This window comes from Ovis aries, chromosome X (assembly GCF_016772045.2).
Source record: "Ovis aries strain OAR_USU_Benz2616 breed Rambouillet chromosome X, ARS-UI_Ramb_v3.0, whole genome shotgun sequence".
In the NCBI taxonomy this organism is placed as follows: Eukaryota; Metazoa; Chordata; class Mammalia; order Artiodactyla; family Bovidae; genus Ovis; species Ovis aries.
This window is the reverse complement of record NC_056080.1, coordinates 11819439-11839801: the sequence shown is the minus strand read 5'-3', so window position 1 is coordinate 11839801 and position 20363 is coordinate 11819439. Positions and strand designations below refer to the sequence as shown.

At 44.2% G+C, this 20363-nt stretch overlaps 2 protein-coding genes across 11 annotated transcripts in view; both read right to left on the bottom strand.

Annotated features, from left to right (window-relative positions):
- Nucleotides 1–20363, bottom strand: part of LOC101111868 (transcription elongation factor A N-terminal and central domain-containing protein) — a 58272-nt gene that overhangs the window by 5585 nt on the left and 32324 nt on the right. For all 5 annotated transcript variants that reach the window (XM_060408230.1, XM_060408233.1, XM_060408232.1 and 2 more), the window contains 3 exons: nt 14983–20363; nt 1127–1217; nt 232–262 (listed from right to left, as the gene is read on the bottom strand). The exon at nt 14983–20363 is cut by the window's right edge. The gene's annotated coding sequence lies outside the window, so the exon portion shown is untranslated. The remainder of the gene's footprint in view (nt 1–231; nt 263–1126; nt 1218–14982) is intronic.
- RAB9A (RAB9A, member RAS oncogene family) overlaps nt 1–20363 on the bottom strand; it is a 58272-nt gene that overhangs the window by 5585 nt on the left and 32324 nt on the right. For 2 of the 6 annotated variants that reach the window (XM_060407211.1, XM_027962749.2), the window contains 3 exons: nt 14983–15122; nt 1127–1217; nt 232–262 (listed from right to left, as the gene is read on the bottom strand). The gene's annotated coding sequence lies outside the window, so the exon portion shown is untranslated. Of the gene's footprint in view, nt 1–231; nt 263–1126; nt 1218–14982; nt 15143–20363 lie in introns of those variants that run through there. The other 4 variants (XM_060407212.1, XM_027962750.2, XM_060407213.1 and 1 more) reach the window with 4 other exon arrangements.

Below are 20363 nucleotides of genomic sequence, written 5' to 3'. Positions count from 1 at the left end.
GTTGGGAAGATCTGCTGCAGAAGGAAATGGCAACCCACTCCAGTACCCTTGCCTGGAAAATCCCATGGACAGAGGAGCCTGGTAGGCTACAGTCCATGGGGTTGCAAAGAGTCGGACACGACTGAGCAACTTCATTCATTCATTCAAACACTATAAACGACTGAGCGACTTCATTCATTCATTCATTCAAACACTATAAGAAAAGCATAACACACAGGCCATAAGTCTTACCTTAATTGTTCAGTTCAAACATCATCATTGTCTGCAAAGAAAAAATTTGAAAGCTCACCTTAGTAATATACATTGTCTGTTTTCATAATTTTTTTGTTGTTGTTGTTTTCATAATTTTTAAGAGTAAACATAATAATTAAAAAGTAAAAGAAATGTCTGACTTATATTAGTAGCTACATTCTTAGTTTATGACTGATTCATGTTGAGGTTTGACAGAAAACAACAAAATTCTGTAAAGCAATCATCCTTCAATTTAAAAATAAATAAATAAATAAAGGAAAACTGCACCTGCAAGCTGTCCATGACCTTTCTCAGCCTAAAAGTAGCCCTAGAATCAAATACTACACTTTGTTTTTTTTAAGAAGTTTTTCACATGTCCCCATCCACCCTACTTTTCTAAGTATCCCATTCAGACAAATATAAAATCTGGTTAATATGAAATGTAAAACATTTCATTCGTTGTTCAAATTCTGCCCAAATTTTGAGTGATTTAAATTAGTCATATTCCAGAGAATAAAATCAAGGCATCACCGACTCAATGGACATGAGTTTGAGCAATCTCTGGGAGATAGTGAAGGACAGAGAAACTTGGCATGTTGTACCCCATGGGGTCGCAAAGTCAGCAGAGCAACTGAACAATACTGACAAGGATAAAAGAAGGACCACTCAAGGGACAGGCACCTAATGTGACACAGGAAAATTTGGGCTAAGGCAGCGCAGAATATCCTGAAGCTTCTTTCTGGGTAGCCAGAGCAGAGGGGAAACTTTGTGAGTTAACAAAAGCCACTGGCAGAAAGGAGAACTGGCTCCCCGTGCCAAAGGCCAAGAGCCCATACCCGTGGCCAAGCTCTTGGACACCCTGCAGCTTGGGGACTCTGGCGACAGCAGGACCTACCGGAGGGCTGAGGAAAGAGTCACTGAGACACGGACACCAGGGAAAGCGGCTCACCACTGTGCCAGGCTCATGACCTGAGCACAGACAGCTTCTGCGGAACAAACACATGAAGAAGCCTTTACTGATAGTTTCATGGAAACCAGACAGGTTTCTTTTATGGCCATTTCTTCAGCCAAATTTCTGGAAGAGTCACAGGCAGAACAAATGAGAGGGCAATGCAGGCTGACATTAGGAAGCCAAAGGAGCCTAGTCCCACACACCAAATTCAGTGTGGAGGTTTCCTGGGCCAACTAGGCTGTGCTAAAGCACTAGCCTCTTTCCATCTAAACCAACAGTTTCAATCTCTTCTCCCTCCCTTTTTTAAAAGCAAAGGGCATTTCTGCGGGACTTAAATGAAGCAGCCTTCAACTTATAAATTCAATCAATGAAAAACACAATACCCTTCAAAATCTTGACATTTGGGAGTTAAGGACAAAACCACCACCACCCTCACAATGACTGAGCCCTTCAGGCCACCAACTTTGCATCTCTGCATCCACTCGCCACCAGCTATCCTAGGGGTGAGGACTCTGACTCAGAGAGGTGACATTCCTTGCTGGCGGTCACACAGCTAGGAAAGTGTCCACCCCAGGGGCCTCTGACCCTGCCAAGTGGCTCTGACCACTGCACAGCTCCATCTGGAGGAGGAAGGAACTGGGGGGGGGCGGGGTATGACTGGAACCAGGAAGCGGGACTGAGGTGAGAAGGCACCCACGTGGCCAGGGAGAGCCCAAGGTGGACAGGGCACCTGGAGCCAGCGGTGGGGGGGGGGGCGGGCGCCGTGGGGGGGGTGGTGTGGAGTGAGGAACGAGCTGTGCGGCCACAGGACTTCAGGGGCAGGCCACCACAAGATTTCTGTCAGTGCCCTCGGAGTGAGCCTACCTGCATCCCTGAGCAGATGCGGAGTCCAAAAAAGCATCTGTCTGCGATCACAAGAGCAGGCTGCGGGGAGGGCAGAAGGGAGGCCTGGGGCAGAGTGGTGGTGGCTCACTTACCATCCCTCTCCAACCACCGACGGCGTCAGCGGGCTCTGGGGTGGCTGGCCTCCTACTAGAGACTGCAGTAAGCTACTCACCCCAAACCCCTCCTCCTGCTCACCCCCGGCCAGGAGGCTAGACCTCAGCTCCCCGGAAGCCCGGCCCCTGCGCTCCTGGCAGCCCCTGCAGGCACCTCTGCATGCAGAGGCAATACTGAGATCAGTGTGCCTCCCAGGGCAACTTCACGTTTGTAAAGAGGCAAGATCTCGAAAAAGATTCAGTTAAGGGAAATGTCTTATACCATGATAAAAATGCCCAGATTTTTCCCTGAGCCATCCATTTTCTAAACTCTACACCAAAAATACATCCCCATATCATTCTAAAACTACTCGCCCTCAAAAAAAAGAAAGCAAGGAGGAAAAAAAAATTGCAAAAATGTTCCCAGTGGGGCAAATGGAAATGACCTAAATGCATAATTGGCGATGCTCTGCAGCCCTTGAGAAGACTGGAGACACGGGTCTGTAGAAATGTATTAAGTAATAAATCCAAAGAACATGTACGCCATGATGACACCATGTAAAAAGTTCATAGGTTAACATGAAAGTCTGCAAGAAAATCTCAAACAATCAACACCAAGTTTTTCAAGTCCTGACTTGATTTCACACTCATACTCCTTTTCCAAATATCAAAAGTATTCTTTTAAAGCAACAACAATCATTTATTTTGCTCTTGAATCTGCAATGTGGGCAGGGGTTGGCAAACTCAGAAGCATTTTCTAAAACTTCATTTTCACTTAAAGCCTAGCTTGACTGAATGCTGTAATTGAAATAGAAATAATTTTCTTTTAAATTTTCTTCAAATACTGCTATCCATCAGACCTTAAGGACAACTGCTTTCTAAAGTTTTCTATAACTCAGATTATACTAAAAATAATTCAACATGAAACCCAAAACACAAGCAACAGAAGAAAAAATAGGTCAAATGAACTTCATCAGAATCTAAAACTTTTGTGCTTCAAAGGGCACTATCAAGAAAGTGAAAAGACAATCCACAGGATGGGAGAAAATACTTGCAAATCATTAATCTGATAAAGGACCTGTATCCAGGAACTCTCAAAATAATAATTTAAAAAGCAATTTAAAAATGGACAAAAATGGTCAACATCATTAGTCAGGAATGAAATGCAAATGAAAACTATAATGAGATACCACTTCACACCCAAAAGGCAGACAGTAACAAGTGCTGCTGAGGATGTGAGAAAACTAGACCTCATACACTGCTGGTGGGAAGGCAGAATGGGTGAAGTCACTGAGTCGTGTCCGACTCTTTGTGACCCATGGACGGTAGCCTACCAGGCTCCTCTTTCCATAGGATTTTCCAGGCAAGAGTACTGGAGTGGGTTGCCATTTCCTTCTCCAGGAGACCTTCCCAACCCAGGGATCGAACCCAGGTCTCCCACATTGTAGGCAGACGCTTTACCATCTGAACCAACAGGGAAGGGAAGGCAGGATGGTGCAATGACAATGAAAACAATCTGTGGTTCCCCAAAAAGGTGAACGCAGAGTTACCATCAGTTCAGTTCAGTTCAGCTGTTGTGTCCGACTCTGTGACCCCATGGCCCGCAGTACTCTCCTAGGTATGTATTCAAGAGAAATAAAAAAAAATCCACACAAAAACTTGTACGTGAATAGCATAGTATTAATCATAATAGCCAAAACATGGAAACAGCACAATGTGCATCAACTGATGAATAACTAATAACAATGTGGCCTCTCCATACAATGGAAGATTAATCAGTCACAGAAAAGGATGAAGTTCTGATATATGCAACTACATGGATGAACCTTAAAAACATGATAATTTAAGGAAGCCACACACAAAAGGCCATACATTATACCATTTATATGAAATGTTCAACATAGACAAATCCACAGGGACAGAGAGTAAATTTGTGTTCCAAGGAATGGGGAGTGACTGCTAATGGGTACAGGTTTCTTTGTGTGTGTGTGTGGGGGGGGAAGGTATATGACAAAAATACTCCAGAATTAGTGGTGATGATTGCATGATTTAGTGTCTATACTAAAAACAACTGAACTGTACACATTAAAAAGGTGAGCTTTATTGTATGTGAATTATAACTAAATAATCTAGACATATTTTTATTGACACACACACTCAGCCTGAGAATTAGCAGTGAGACCCTAATTTATACGTGCCACAAATGATCTCCTTGTCCCTTCAGCAATATCCTTTTCAATAAGCCAGTTACACACACAATAAATACTCCGTCAGGATTACAAGGTCATGTGCTGGCAACAATGCAGGTTAACGATGGTACACACTCATCTGAATGGGAAGCTGGTTAAGTAGGTTACTGGCAGCAAGGAAAATGAACTATGTTTTCAACAGATACCTCAAAACTAAAGAGAAAAAGAGAGCACTGAATGCCAGCCCTTTCCTATTTATAACACTCTTTTCCAACTTTTCAATCCTGCACTTTTATCTTGCACTATCAATTGTTTACGGATAGTGTAGAGGAGCCTTTTCTCTGGTCTCTCTCTCCATGCTGGCTTCCAAAGCTGATTATTACAGTAAACCAAGGGGGAGTCAAATCCGAGCATGGAGAATATATATCTCCAACAGAAATGTTTGTATGGATTAAAGGTAGACCCTTTTTATTGGTCATGGACCTAACTGCCTCCATTTGCACACATAACAAAACCCATTTTTTTCTTTATTTATTACTTTTACTATATAGGATTCTGAGCATGGCATTCAAAGAGCTCTCCAACCTCACATACCTATCTGCTTGTCCCAATTACAACCCTACAGGTCAGCACCCCCAAACCTATCAGGCATTTACTGTCCTGCCTTTGCTCAGGCCCTTATCTTACACTAGGGGTTCCCTCCCCACATCTTGAGAGCTAAGAAATTCCTAGTTATATAAAGGCCCGCTCTTGCCACGTCCCTCACAACCTAATCTTCCTCTTCATTTTCATAATCATTTCACTTCTATTGCAGCTCTCATTCCCTTACAATTTCCTAATTACACTGTCACCCCCCTTCGAGTGGCACACAACACCGACTGCCATGCGTTCACTGGCCCTTTTTGGGGTCTGCAGCATCTAGCACAAAGCTTTCCACACGCTGAGGCACCAAACGAACGCTAAATTGAGAACAATGAGTAAACTACTTCCTCCTTCTTTCTTGCTATTCTATTCTTATTTTTCTATTTGTACTTTCCGGACTTACACTTTTTTGTTTCTCTATTCAATCAGTTCTTCCCCCATTCTGTTTTTGAGGTTTATTAAAATATGTGGGAGAGGACAAAAAAAAATTTTATTCTTACTTGAAACTCAGATGAGAAAACCACTTTAAAATAAGTACTCTGGAATGCAACAGGAAATGCTGAAGACCCACATTCCTGTTAACAAGCTGCCGAAGGGATGCTAGGTTTATAAACAGCTTCCTCAAATTCTCAGGTTTTCAAATCTGAAACCCCTTGACTAACTCTCATTTCCAAAAATTTAAACTGAATTTATCACTCCTGATTTAAACTTAGGAACAGATCTTTTTTTTTTTTTTTCCTTCTTTTCAAAATCACATGTTTCTTTTGCACTCACTATTAAATGTCCCAGTTAGAGGCACGCCACTTTATTTCATATCACAGCTTGAGAAACTGAGGCTCAAAGAAACTAACCAAGGCCACAAAAGCATGGTTAATCCCTCCATTGTTTCTATTTTCACCTAGGCTGTATTTATTTCCATATCTCTTAATACAGGTGTGTCTCGCTTAACAGCCTCTTAACTCCACTCTTTTATTTCCGGTCTTCCTGGGTGTCTTGCTGAACAAGGCATGTCAAGGAAGTCATTAAGTATAATAATAGGCACTATCTCTACAGCAAGAAGTGGAGCATAACAAAATGAATTAAGCAAATAGCACAGGCACAGACCAACTTGGGAGGCACAACTTGCCACATGAAAACACGTTATCTAGGTGGCCACTGAGCACTGCCTGGAGACAGCTAGAGAAGGAAAGACTGCACAAATCAAAGCACACTCTGTCACCAAGTCAGAGCAGCTCATCCTACTTCAAGAAGTCATTCCGTGAGTGCTCTTTATGAAGAGCAGGCATCTAACTGAACTGTTAAGAAATAAAACTCTCAGTTGTGCTTAAAACAAGGCACCTTTGTAGTTAGATATACTAACTAATCACTAACAGTGGTGGAGTGAATGGGTAGGGAGAAGAGAGGAGAAAAACATAGATTTGGTTAAGGAACTCAATTTTCTTAAATTATCCTGAAAATAGAGAGCCATGTGCTCCAACACAACTTTCTGTGATGAAGGAAATGTTCTTATGTCCAATATAGTAGTCACAAATCACATGCAGCTACTGACCGCTTGAAGTGTGGCTGGTCCAACTGAGGAAGTAAAGTGTTAATCTCATTTCAATTCGGTTACATTTAAGTTGCTACATGAGTACTGCATTGGAAAGTACAGGCATGGAGTGTGCTTAACTGAGAGTCCATGAAAGAGCTGCAGGGGGAAAATGCACCTTCTAGAATCATAGGTGAGACAAGGGTGAGTGAATGGATGGAACTGTGCTTGAGCCTTCCTCTGGAAAGAGTCAAAAAGGTTTCATCAGATTCTTAATGGAGTAGGCACCTCAAGAAATGATCGATTTAAAATATTGTTTAAAAAAAAAAAGCAACGATCAATACGCATCTGCAACATTTGTACATTTCATGTGATTAACGTGTATAGTTCATAAGAACCTCAAGATTTTTACCTTTACTTGCCATTACTGTTTGGAGGTTCTCTCCCTTACCCATAAGACTTCATTAATATTACACTTGGACCATGAACTGTGACAGTTCAATCAAGAGACTTATTCACAGGAAACTGCTAATCCTGTGAGGAGAACATTTTGTTCTTCATTTTATTTAATGAAGTCCTCAAAAGGAACAAGCATAAATTCACCTGTAATGAAGACACCTGAAAATGGCACTTGAAGTGCTTGACAGAAAAGAGTGGGGATAGTTTTAAGGCTGCACTTTGGGGGACAAAATTAAAATGCAAAGAAATGGGTAAAAGTCATAAAATAGGAATATTACACTAGGAAGCAGAGCAGGGTATTTCAGGAAGAAGACTGTGTTGTGAAAGAAGTGAATGTGAACGTGCAAGTTAGAAAAATATATTAAGAGCAACAAAACACAAACAACATGATCTGCGATGATCTGCTGTAACTTACGGGAACCCTGGTTCTGACTCGTCTCTTCAAGTTAGGAAAGAAACCTGCTTGCGATCTTTAATTTGAAGCAGAAAGGGGTGAGGGCTGGAGAAACTTCCATGTAAGCTCAGGGAAGAGTCAGTATAGCAACACTCCCCACAAGGCATGAGGCCACAGCAAGGTAGAACTTCTTGGCTGTTAGAGAAATTAAGTAAAAGGGGTGGAATTTCCCAAGAAGATCTATTTCAAGAGAACAGCTGTATATCCGGCATCTAGGACTGAACTAGATTAGAGACTCCCATTCTGCTGGGAAACTGTCACCAGGTCAAAACGAGAAGAAACGTCAGAGCGCTGCAGGGAGCTTTCTGGAAAGATCGCTTCATCACACGTCTCCATCACTGATGCTGCAGTTTGTCCCCACCAAGGTGGGGAGCTGACTTGGCTTACAAAAACCTTCCCGAGCCCAGACTTACTCTGTCATCATGACACATTTCGCTCTGTGCCTGATCAACTCTGCACCTGCTCACTGAATGGAGGTTCTCAACCTCTCTATCCCCTGAGCATCAGCAGAAGTCACGGGAGACTTCCCAAAGGCCAATCCAAGGGCTTCTCCTCAGTGCTCATCTAAAACCCCTAAGGTGCACGCAGCCCTAAAGCAATTGAAGAAAAAAGTGCCCCCTGAGGACTTCGCTGTGTACACTTCTACAAACACACCCTCATGGCTGACCAGTGTCTTCAGCAGAGGCCCACCCAGTGGACAGTGAATTCTAAGATGGAGAAATTTGTCTGAATGTATTACCTGGCATCAAATCTCAAAGGAGTACCCTTCTGAGGGTATTTTTTTTAAACAAGTAAGATAATGGAGGCCCAAATGGGAAAGGGTACTGCAAGTATCACACCTCTAACTAGAGGCATCAGTGGGACCTTGAAGTCTTAGCCAGGACTCAGTCGCCAGTACTGTCTCTGCTAGGTCTAACGGCCTGGCAATGACCTTGAAAATGCTTCCTACTTCATCGTCCATAAAGCTACCCTGCCTTCTCAGCCCCTCACCCCATTAGCTTTCTGCAACCCAAATGGCTCCCTTTTCTAAGAGGCTCTTAGACCATATATATCACCAGGTTGATGCCCTTGCTGTTCAGTCACTAAGTCATGTCAGACTCTGCGACCCAAGGACTGCAGCCTGCCAGGCTTCCCTGTCCTTCCCTCTCTCCCAGAGTTTGCTCACTCATGTCCGTTGTGTCAATAATGCCTTTACCTCTTCCCAAACCATTATCTTCCTGGGATATAAAAACCTAGTGATTCCTAAAGTCCACCTCCACCCTTCTGCCCCTTGGGCGCCAGATAAGAATTCCCACCCCTTTTATAATACAGTCATCTGATGTATTCAGATGGCAGTTCAAATTCAACAGATCTAAAAACCAAGTTAATTATTTTCCCCATTTTCAAAATCTCTTCTGTCTTACCCACTTCACCCACACAAGAAACATGTCCAGTTCACTCCCTACCTACTGCCACTGTCTTTGCTCAAATAACAAATGCTATGACTACAATAACATCAGCCGCCACTGTTCCCTGAGTGTCTACTAGGTCCCTGGCACAGAGCACCTTGAAGTCATCTGCAACCCAGACGCTACCACCCGTGCTTTATGGATCAATAAGCCAAGTTCATAAAGATTGGATAACTTCCGCCTGGTATAATTGAACAGGGCAGGTCAAACATGTGTGACCTTCACTCCCATCAAAAGAAAAGAAAAGTCAAAAAAATATACAAAGCCAAAAAGGACAACAAGAGAACAACTGTAGGTGAGAGACAGCAACAAAACCAGGAAGATGGAAAGTAAATGGTCCAGCAGTGACAATCTGAAGAGCCAGGGAACCTACCTGGGGAGAAACAGCTGTCAAGGAGAAATCGGCCCCGAGGGCACGGGGCACTTCTCAGCACAGACGCAGACAGGCCGGCTGGGTGGAAAGCACAAGGGGAGACCCCATGACACCCCCTCGGCACCCAGGGGCCTCTCCCTACCAGCAGACCTACTTCCTAATTAACTGTTTGCAGCAGGAGTTGGGGATGGAACTCTCCAGATGATGAGGGAGGGGAGAGCAAGCGACAGTGCGTGCAGGGAACTGGGCAGGGCAGGTTATATGACATTTCAGAGGGCATCACAGAGGTGCTGGCAGGACGCGTCACAACCGGTGCTCAAAAGGGAGTTCATTAGTTCATGGTAGATCACACCACATTCCTTTCTATGACATCCCATCTTTGGAAGGCGGGGTTCCCTGGGGCTAGTATGATAAAAATCAGGTGCTGCACAAATATTAACGCGAAACAGGGCATGAGTGTAGCAGCTGTTTGTTCCCAAACGTTCTGCAATGTTACTGAAGAGTACTGGAGCTCATTCTAGAAATGCTTTGTATTCACCAATGCGTGGCCTTCCAGCAGCTCTTCTGTTCTGACTCCAATGAAACCACAGATGTATGTTCAGGTGCGTCCACCTAGTCCCTGCTCTGATTACACACCCCAGAGCAAGACTGCGCCCACGAGAGCAGTCGCCTAGCCACATGCCACACTCCAGGGAGTTCTGATATTTGCGAACCTGTTAAAGCAGTCAACCCCTCCATTATCTGTGATATGCTTCTACACAGCAAGTGAGTGCCAGGAAGAGAAATCTGTAAGGCGCTTTTTCAGACTTCTCCAACACTGACAAATACAGCCCCTCTCACAAGAGCGAACCTTCTGGAAACGACCTTAGCCTCTGTTCCCCCAAAACCTAGCCCAGTTCACAAGAACCTGGGATGAAAACGGTTCAGCCCACACTGACCCAGCAGTCAGTTCACTGGCTGCCATGATCTGCTCTCCTTCACTCCTGGATAATGAATGTGGCCATGGGATGAATGTAGCAAGCTGTTCCATACTGTTTCTTCATCCCCCTCTAACAATAGCAGACATTGGGAAGGCATCAGGCCATGGACACAAGTGGGGCCTGTGTTCTGAGCCCCTGCACTGAAACGAGCAGATTGAGGGCAGCCGGTTTGGTGAACCTCCACGGCCTGCCTCGCTCCGTTCTGTATTTCTTCCCAGACACGGGGCTGGCTCTCCCTAGCCCACGCTGATCTAGCTGCGACCTCACCTACATTCGCTCACCGCTCGTCATCCTCTCTCTGTTTGTGATAAGCACCAGCATGCCCTACTCTGCACCCGGCATGGTCAAAAATTAACAGAAGGTAATGGAGGAACCCAGGATGAGCAAACACCCGGAGTGCACCTTCACAACACGTGCAATGCCAAGAATCACGCTGGGGAAGTTCTCTCCAGAGCAGAGGCACCCCCAGACTCCCTGGCAAGCTCCAGCCTCCCCTCCCCAACCCAGGGCAACCAGGCCCCCCTCACTTACACACCTGGGTCCCCCAGCTCTCCTCCCTCGGGAACCTTGACCTTTCATCTGCATCACAGCTCTCCAAACGCCCTGAGGCCTTTTGTGAGTTCACCACCCCCCTCAAAAAAAAATTCTTAATACATGTTCTGTTGATGATTACTTAGTCACAGGCTCTATTTTCTTTTCCTTGGTTTTGATTAACAAATTTATTACCGAGCTACCTTTCAAGTGAGACCTGTTTCTCACACACACAGACACACACACATTTTTCCATTTGGCTTATTTCCTTCTGTTGCTTCACCAGCTTGCCTGAGGCAGAACTCCAGGCAGCCCTCCTTTTACTGGGCTTCACAGTTATTAGGGGCTTTTTACAAACTGAAGGTTTCTGGCAAACTCTGCATGAAGCAAGTTTATGAGTGCCATTTTCCAACAGTATTTGCTCACTGCTTGTCTCTGCGTCACGTTTTCATAATTCTTGTGTTATTTTAAACTTGTTCATTATTATTATATTTGTTACCATGATCTGTGATCAGTGATATCAGCAGTGCAAAAAGATTACAACTCACTGAAGGTTCAGACAATGGCCAACAGTTTTCAGCCACCAAGTATTTTTTAATTAAAGTGTGTATGTCTTTTTTTAGGCATAAAACACAGGTATGGTATAAACATCTTGTAACTTTCATAAACAGTGGTAAACCAAAACCTTTGGTCTGAAACCAAATCCAAAATATCTCCGAGGTATATCTTTACTTGGAAGCCAATAATTTGATGTCTTTACTTGGTGTCATAAATCCACACAGGCATTACAAAGTACAACCAGCTCAATTTTACAAAGAAAGAAATGTGGTGACCTAACGTGGCCAGAGCAGCAAACCAGTGCACATGGAGCAAGACTCCCCAGAGCAGGAGGTGCTCCTCCTGCACCAGTTTCTCTTGATACTCCCCAGGATAAAACCCCTCCAGTAGTAACAGAGCACACATCCCTTTGGTAGACTGAACTTGATAGCAATCATTTTTAGGTGTATAATTCAGCATCCCCTCTTCCCCACAGCAGACAGCTCCTGATACAAGGCAGAGAAATCTATTCATTGGCAATGAACACACTCAGTGTCCATCAGCACAAGGCAAAAAGCAAAGCTCCTCACAAAAGATGCCATGTTGCCCGAATGAATAACACTCTCACAGCAATTCCTAAATAGAGCCAATCTTTTTTTTTTTTTCCTGGCCGCGCTGCAGAGCTTTCAGGATCTCAGTTTCCCCACCCAGCAACTGAACCCAGGCCACGGCAGTGAAGGCCCCAAGTCCTAATCACTACACCACCAGGGAACTTCCAGGGCCAAGCCTTTGGGACTCCTCTCACTCACAAAGTTCACCTAGGAGTTGCATCTGCCACCAGAATGAAGCAGTACATGGACTGAAGGGGCTAGTTTTAGGCATGATGAAAACATGCTGGAAAAAGTCAGAAAAAAAATGCAAAAATCAATTAAAATTTTTCATTGCTTATTTCTTGAATTCATTGATATAATCCATGCAGAACTATTGTCCACTGAAGCTAATTTAAGGAAGAATTTTATGCTCAATAAGAATGGCTTCTCAATTTGTTTCTTGTAAATATTCACAAGTGTTCAATTTACAAAGCTATCAAAACCACATCAACCAGAGCTTGGGATTAACATATACACACTGCTATATATAAAACAGATCATCAACAAGGTCCAACTGAGTAGCACAGAGGATTCTACTCAATATTCTGTAATAACTTATATGGGAAATGAATGTGAAAAAGAATTAATGTGTATATATGTATAACTGAGTCCCTATGCTGCACACTGGAAACTAACACAACATTGTAAACCAACTATGTGGTAGCTGCTCAGTCGTGTCTGACTCTTTGCGACCCCGTGGACGGCTGCCAGGCTCCTCTGTCCATGGAATTCTCCAGGCAAGAATACCAGAGTGAGTTGCCATGACCTCCTCCAATAAAATTGAAAACAAAAAGAAAAATGCATCAACCTTTCCCCATTTCACCTAAGTCCCCACACAGTAAATACCATGAAACAGGTACCTATGAGCTGGTTTGCAAATGTTTTGTTTAACAACACCTGGCCCACGACCTTAAGTAGGCTGGGTAATGAACTTTGTGGGAGGACAAAGTTAGATCCCCATCTCATGACTGTGATCAGACTGTATGATTCGGGGAGGGGGGGACTCCCCACTGCCCTTGGTATCACTAGCACCTTTTTGTCAGCAACCGAAAACTACTCAGAAAATGTTTGCTGACAATTCGAATAATACTGAAACCAAATTTCCTAAGTCAGGTTCAAAGGCCCTGAATGCCCCTCAAGTTCTTTTCAACACTTTTGCCAACGAAACAGAAATGGGGAGCGGGGGGAGAGTTTTGTTATCAGAAAATTTTTGGTCACTCTTATTCTTTCAAATGAATGAATATATCTCTTAGTCAAGGGAAATCTCTTCAAGTTCCCAAGTCCAGGAGGTTCCTAAACAAGAACCAACAGCACTGACTGTGAGCTCTGGAGTTACATGGACTGACGTCAGGCGGGATTTCTCAACCCCAGCACAAGCAACATTCTGGGCTGGGCAACTCTCTGTCAGGAGCTGTCCTGTGCATTGGAGGACGCTGAGCAGCACTCCTGGTCTTGACTCAATAGAGGCCTGCAGCACTCTCTCACATGTGTGAACCAAAAAGGCTGCAGAGGTTGTCAAATGCCAACCCCTACTAGCACTCTAAATTCACAGGGGCCTACTCGGAATCCTGGCTCTTATCTTCAGTCCTCCAGAGAACCACAGTCTAGCTGGAAGAAGTGACGGAGGAAGAAAGAAATGGCAAGAGGAGAGCTTGGACAACAGCGAACAGCACTGAAGTATTTCCTTAGTCTCCAAGAACTCGGCCAGGAGTCAAGGCCAACAGTATTCTACTTAGTTTTCCTCGGTCTATTCTAACCTTACAAATGACAAACCCAAAATCTCTCCAACTCACAAAACTCTCCAAAGTAAATAAGTCAGCAAGCCAGAAGCTTTTTAGTATAAACTAGAGGAATTTACTATTAATACAATATCCACACAGAAAAAAACTGAAGACACCAGACGGCCACACCAGACACAGAGTTTGAGACAAGTAGTGAAGGTAACTTCAACCCAAGGTTCTAAAACAGAAACGAAAAACAGTCTCCTTAAAGGTCCGTGGCATAAGAGTACTGAGCTTCCTTCATGTCTTGAGTTTTGTTCCACCGAAAAGTTTCTGAGTTTACAGGCAATTTAGGGATTTTCCACTACAATTATGATGGCAGAGAAAGACAAGCAAGAAAAATAATTTTTCATTAATTTTTTAAAAAGCAACCAAAATCTATTTTTATCAGGCCACTGAAATCCTACATAAAGAGCGTGTTCACGTGACGATTTGGAAACTACCCGAAGTCATTCCTCAAAAGAACCCTGGTCACGGGATGTATCATCACTTGAAAAAAAAAAAAAAACACCCAAAACCCAACTGATACTCTTCGACTTAAATTAATTAAATTGGCACTTAAAATTTTCACCTTGTCTCTTTAAAAAACGAAGTTGGAAGAACGAGAACACCATTCGAAACCTTGGCCAGAGTCTGCATCCGATAACGGCCCAAACCGCCTCCAGCCCCTAGGATTAGTTTTCTATTTCCCCCCTCGTCTCGAGTGGTACTAACACCTCAGCAAACGTTCACCCGGGAAGCAGGTCAGAAGTCGCCAGTATCAAATCGTGCGCGCCTCTGCTTTCCCTCTGTGAGTCACGTCAGAGTGGGCTGCTTTGGGGTGCCTGGGTGGATTTCTCCGTGTATGCGTGTTTCCCTGCGGGTAGCATATGCCCTCTCTCCCCCCTAGGGGTTTGTGTGGCTGTGTCCCTCTCCCAGATCCCAGCTGCTAATGGATCTCTTTCCCCGTGTGCGTCTCCAGGACTTCTAGGTGTCTGTCTTGGGGCGTGTATCTCTCTCCCCGGGTGTGTAGGTGTGGGACCCCGTCTTTCCACCTGCGTCAGACACAGGAGGAGGCAAGGGGCTACAAGTCATCCCTTCTCCCGGGGTGGGGAGCGGAAAAGTGACCCGCAATGGCCGCGCGCGCCCCCCGCCCCAGTGCCCGAAGCCCAGGCCGCACTCGCCGTCGGCGGGCTCCGCTCAGACCCTGACGCCCGCGCAGCTGGCCCCAACCCCCGGCCGGCCCCGAGGGGAGTCGGCGCCCCGCTCACCTCACGGCCACACGGAAGAAGTTCGGGAGCTCCGGGCCGGTCCCTCCGAGGGCAGGGGGAAAAAAGTGAAGAGGGTCGAGGAGCCAGCGGGCAGGAGACGTCGGCGGCACGGCGAGGGTCAGTCTGCAGCTGCACCCGTCCTGCACGGAGGGAACAACATGGCGACGGGCCGGGGCGGGGCCCGGGGAGAGCGGGCGGGACCTAGTCGGCGGGGCGGGGCCCGGGGTGGCCGGAGCCCTGGGAAGGTGGGGAGGGGCCTGGCCGGCAGGAGCCCTGGGAAGTCGGGGCGGGGCCTGATTGGGGGGCCCGGGGCCCGGGGCCTCGAGGTCGCCTCCGCCCTTCCCTCACCCACTCCTTGCCAATCCCCTCTAGCTGAATCACAGGTTTTCTTCGGGTGCGCTATTTCTCTAGACCTCCGGTTGCGTTCCCGGGAAAAGAGAGCACGGATACTAGTTACCTTTAAAAGCTGACGTAAAGTGGGAATAAGCAGACCGCAAAAGCACTGTCACACGATGCTGTGACTACGCGGTGAAATGAATATGCAAATAAACAAGTGAATAGATTGAAAAATGAAAACATCTGTGATATTGTGAAATAACAGGATTTTTTGATTAATTTTTTTAATTTCCTTGCTCTTGTTAAAATTTTTACTGCCTCTCGCCTCTAAATATAAAGCAGTAGTAGGAAAAGACATAAAGAAGCAGTGAGAAAAGGCGGTATTGAAACTCTTAATTCCTCACTTGAAATACGGAGTTAAGTGCAGGTCGATACTGTTAGTCCCTCTATAAATATATTTTGTAGGGCAGATTTAGTTTGTTTATTTTCCAAGAAAAGATCTCACCTTTATTGTTTCCTGGGCCCACAATCATTAACCTCTGGCTCTTTCAGTTAAGTTCAGTTCAATCGCTCAGTCGTGTCCGACTCTTTGCGACCCCATGAATAGCAGCACGCCAGGCCTCCCTGCCCATCACCAACTGGAGTTTACTCAAACTCATGTCCATTGAGTCGGTGATGCCATCCAGCCATCTCATCCTCTGTAATCCCCTTCTCCTTCTGCCCCCAATCCCTCCCAGCATCAGAGTCTTTTCCAATGAGTCAACTCTTTGCATGAAGTGGCCAAAGTTTTGGAGTTTCAGCTTCAGCCTCAGTCCTTCCAAAGAACACCCAGGGCTGATCTCCTTTAAAATGGACTGGTTGGATCTCCCTGCAGTCCAAGGGACTCTCAAGAGTCTTCTCCAACACCACAGTTCAAAAGCATCAATTCTTCGGCACTCAGCTTTCTTCACAGTCCAACTCTCACATCTTTCCATCCACTGGAAAAACCAGAGCCTTGACTAGACGGACCTTTGTTGACAAAGTAATGTCTCTGCTTTTGAATATGCTATCTAGGTTGGTCATAACTTTTCTTCCAAGGAGTAAGCATCTTTTAATTTCATGGCTGCAATCATCATCTGCAGTGATTTTGGAGCCCCCTAAAATAAAGTCTGACACTGTTTCCACTGTTTCCCCATCTATTTCCCATGAAGTGATGGGACCATATGCTATGATCTTCATTTTCTGAATGTTGAGCTTTAAGCCAACTTTTTCACTCTCCTCTTTCACTTTTATCAAGAGGCTCTTTTGTTCCTCTTCACTTTCTGGCTCTTTAGGAAGTCAATTTTGGGTAAGGAATCTAATGTAATTATTCAGTACTAGAATAGTTCCATTTGAGAGAGTTTGTCACAAGCATAAAAGGCAATTTTAGAATCCTTGTGAAAGTGAGGCATGTGACTGAATTCTAGTTTAAGCTTAAATGAATTTTTCTTTCATAGAAAACAATCATATCCATGCAGGGTATTTCCCCAAGCAAATATAAGTAAAGGTTTATAAAATGCAAATCTACTGATAATAGGGAGGATGAAGAGATTCATTAGCTTATTTTAAAACACATAATTAAAACTACACAACAAAACATGTAAGAACTTTAATCTTTCAAAAATACACCAAAATAGATAGTGTTAGATACAGTGGACTAAATTGCAACAAGGAAGCCATGGGTCACTAAGGAAATGCTATCTGAAAAATTCTAGATCTATGTCATAATCATAGACAAGGAGTGATGCAGTAAGGGTTTATCGTCATAATCGCTAATACCAACCAGCTATTAACAGGTGCACTTATGAAATTATTGTATCTTGACTTAAAGAAAGCCTTGAGAAATCTAAGAATTTTCAAGAAAGGGTCCTAAGAAGGTCCTATAAGTGATTTATAGGCTGTTTCAAAATGTGAGTGAGCCATATAAACATATCTAGTTGTAGCCACAGTCAGCAGCTGAAGAAAGAACATGGTGGTGGTGCTTTAGTCGCTCAGTCGTGTCCGACTCTTGCAACCGCATGGACTGTAGCCCGCCAGGCTCCTCTGTTCATGGGATTCCCTAAGCAAGAGTATTGGAGTGGCTTGCCATTTCCTTCTCCAGAGGATCTTCCTGACCCAGGAATCAAACCCAGGTCTCCTGCATTGCAGGCAGATTCTTTACTGACTAAGCTATGAGGGAAGCCCCAAAGAAAGCATATGAAAAGGTACTTTTACTGAAATAACTCTTACTTGGTCGCTAGCCAACTGACACTTAAGAATATTTGTATATTCTGGTCTCTTCCACCATCCACTTCTTTACCTAATTGATATGACAATGCGAGAGTAGGCTGAGTGGAAAGATTCTTCCCTGAAGGGCAAGTTTGGGGATTTTTCCTATGGATGTGTATAGTTGGCAAGCTGACACAAGTTAAATAAATATGGTCTCTATTGCTCTTGCTTCATGAACTTGTTTATTAATGCAAAACATTGAAGAACTGACCTAGTTTGGCTCCCTTCATCTAATTAGGGTTTTTGCCTTTATATTCTGTAAACATCTAGTGCATCACTCAAGACGGAAAAAGAGGTCAAGATTGCTGGGCGTTAATCATGCCTTTCCTTAAGTAACACCTACTTATTACTATGAGTGTTGGGAGTTAATACTCCATTTAAAGCTGGAGTCTGAAAGAGATCGCCTCTGGTATCTCTGATGAAAAGCTGCTGCTGCTGCTAAGTCGCTTTAGTCGTGTCCAACTCTGTGGGACCCCATAGACGGCAGCCCACCAGGCTCCACTGTCCCTGGGATTCTCCAGGCAAGAACACTGGAGTGGGTTGCCATTGCCTTCTCCGGATGAAAAGCTACAAGTAAGTAAATATTATAATATTTATTATAATCAATAAATATTATATTTATTATAATCAATAAGAAATATCAACCATAATTAAATTGATTGTGGACTTCCCTGGAGGTCCACTGGTTAAGACCCTGTGCTGCCACTGCAAGGGGTGTGTGGGTGGATCCCTGGTCAGGGAATGAAGATCCCACAAACCTCAAGGCAGAGCAAAAAAAATTAAATTGATTATACTTTTCACAGATAAGGAAAAACACAGAACTCAATGGTAGGCAATTTGACCATTAAAAGACAAATCTGAATAATCAGACCCTGGTGGCTCAGTGGTAAAGAATCTGCCTGCCAATGCAGGAGATGCAGGAGATAAGGGTTCCATCCCTGGCTGGGGAAGATCCCTTGGAGAAAGAAATGACATCCCACTTCAGGATTCTTGCCTGGGAAATCCCATGGACAGAGGAGCCTGGCGGGCTACAGCCCATGGGGTCACAAAAGCGTTGGACACAACTTAGTGACTCAACAAGAAAAATAATCAGAAATGTGGCCCCTCAAGTACTGAGACTACAACGGGAGGCAACTGGAGGAATTCAGGGGTGTCCCCAGACACTCTCCCACATTTTTGCTTCTATCCTCCAGCTGTGTTTATATTGTATCATATGACCTTACCTTGCTGAATGAAATAGATTCAGTCTGTTTCCTAAGAGAGCTCAGAAAAGTAGAGGAGATATTCAGTAAGTAAGTACATGGATGTACAGTTATAAGTTGGATGAAGGGCCTTGAAGGAAATAAACGAGGTGCAGCTAGTGGGAATACAGGGTGATGGGACCAGAGAAGGTGTGAGTAAGGAGGTGATTCATACTGAGCCCCAAAGATGGCAGTGGGCAGGGCTGATGCAAGTTGAGGGGACGGCAGTTCACTAAGAACCTAGCACATTGCTGCAGCCAATAAAATTATAAATAAAGATGCAAACTATTACAAAATCTTCAGAATTGGTGGAAAAGCTGAAATTGTATTTGTTTCTCTAGTCATAACTAGATCTAATGTGCTATCTTAAAAATAACAAGTAGGTGTTGAATAGGGCTGCTCTTTCTTTACCACACTGTAAACAAAGCATAACCCAGGTAATTACAGAAGGCAGAATAAAACAGGCATTAACCTTCAGGAATGAGGTGGGGAATTTGATCCCTTTGCTGATTTCCTGATGAATGTGAGTCATAAACTGAACTTCACCTTTAAGGGCAGCAGAAGGAAAATCCCAGGCATACCATGGTATGTAAAAATATGTTTGTGTGTGTTTGTGTGGGTCTTTGTACATATGAGTGTTTATTTAAAAAAAGAATGGAAAGGAAGTAGGAAAATCAAAACAGTTGAATTGTTACAGGAGTAGAATTTTGGGTAATTTTTACTGAAATTTTGAATCCCACATTATAATATGCTTTTGAGCAACAGGTAGAAATAGGTGAAAATAGGTTGCAAAGAGTCGGACATGGCTGAGTGACTGAACAACAACAACAATAGGTGGAAATTTTTTACTGAAGCAATATTAGGCAACCTTTAGAAATCTTTGCTTTAGGCTACACTGGTAAGAGCCAGACAAAAATCCAGTTATCTTAGCAACTCATTCCTTCAGATAGAAGTCCTTCCAAATCCACAGACACATCTAAAACTTCGAGCTGCTCCTAGAATTCAGGACAATAACACGAAAGTGTGGTCCTCCTACGTCCCCACTGCCGTACGTCTGAACACCCGCTGCACATCAGCAGCTTTCTTGACCTTTTTGGTACAAGAGCTGAGACCACTATCATGCTCACATAAGCAATTTCTTTCCTCTCATGTCACTGTCATCCACATAGGCATATACTCTCATGTCATCCACATGAACCCAAGCTGGTTCAGGCAGCTGGCCATAGCTGTAGTTAGACTCAGCCTAAACTCAATCCCTGACTGGATTAAAGTGATAAATCCCTCAGCCTATCTGCCTATTGGAGGACAGAGGGAACTCTCAGTGGTGGAAGATATTAACTAGAGCATTTATTTTTCATTTATGCATAATGCCCAGCACACAACAAAAAAATAGTAGCCATGCCAAGAAGCAGCAAAGAGTGACTCATAATCGAGAGAAACCAAAACAACAGGGGCTCCCATAGTAGTCCAGTGGTTAAGAGACTGCCCTGCAGTGCAGGGGACACTGGTTCAATCCCT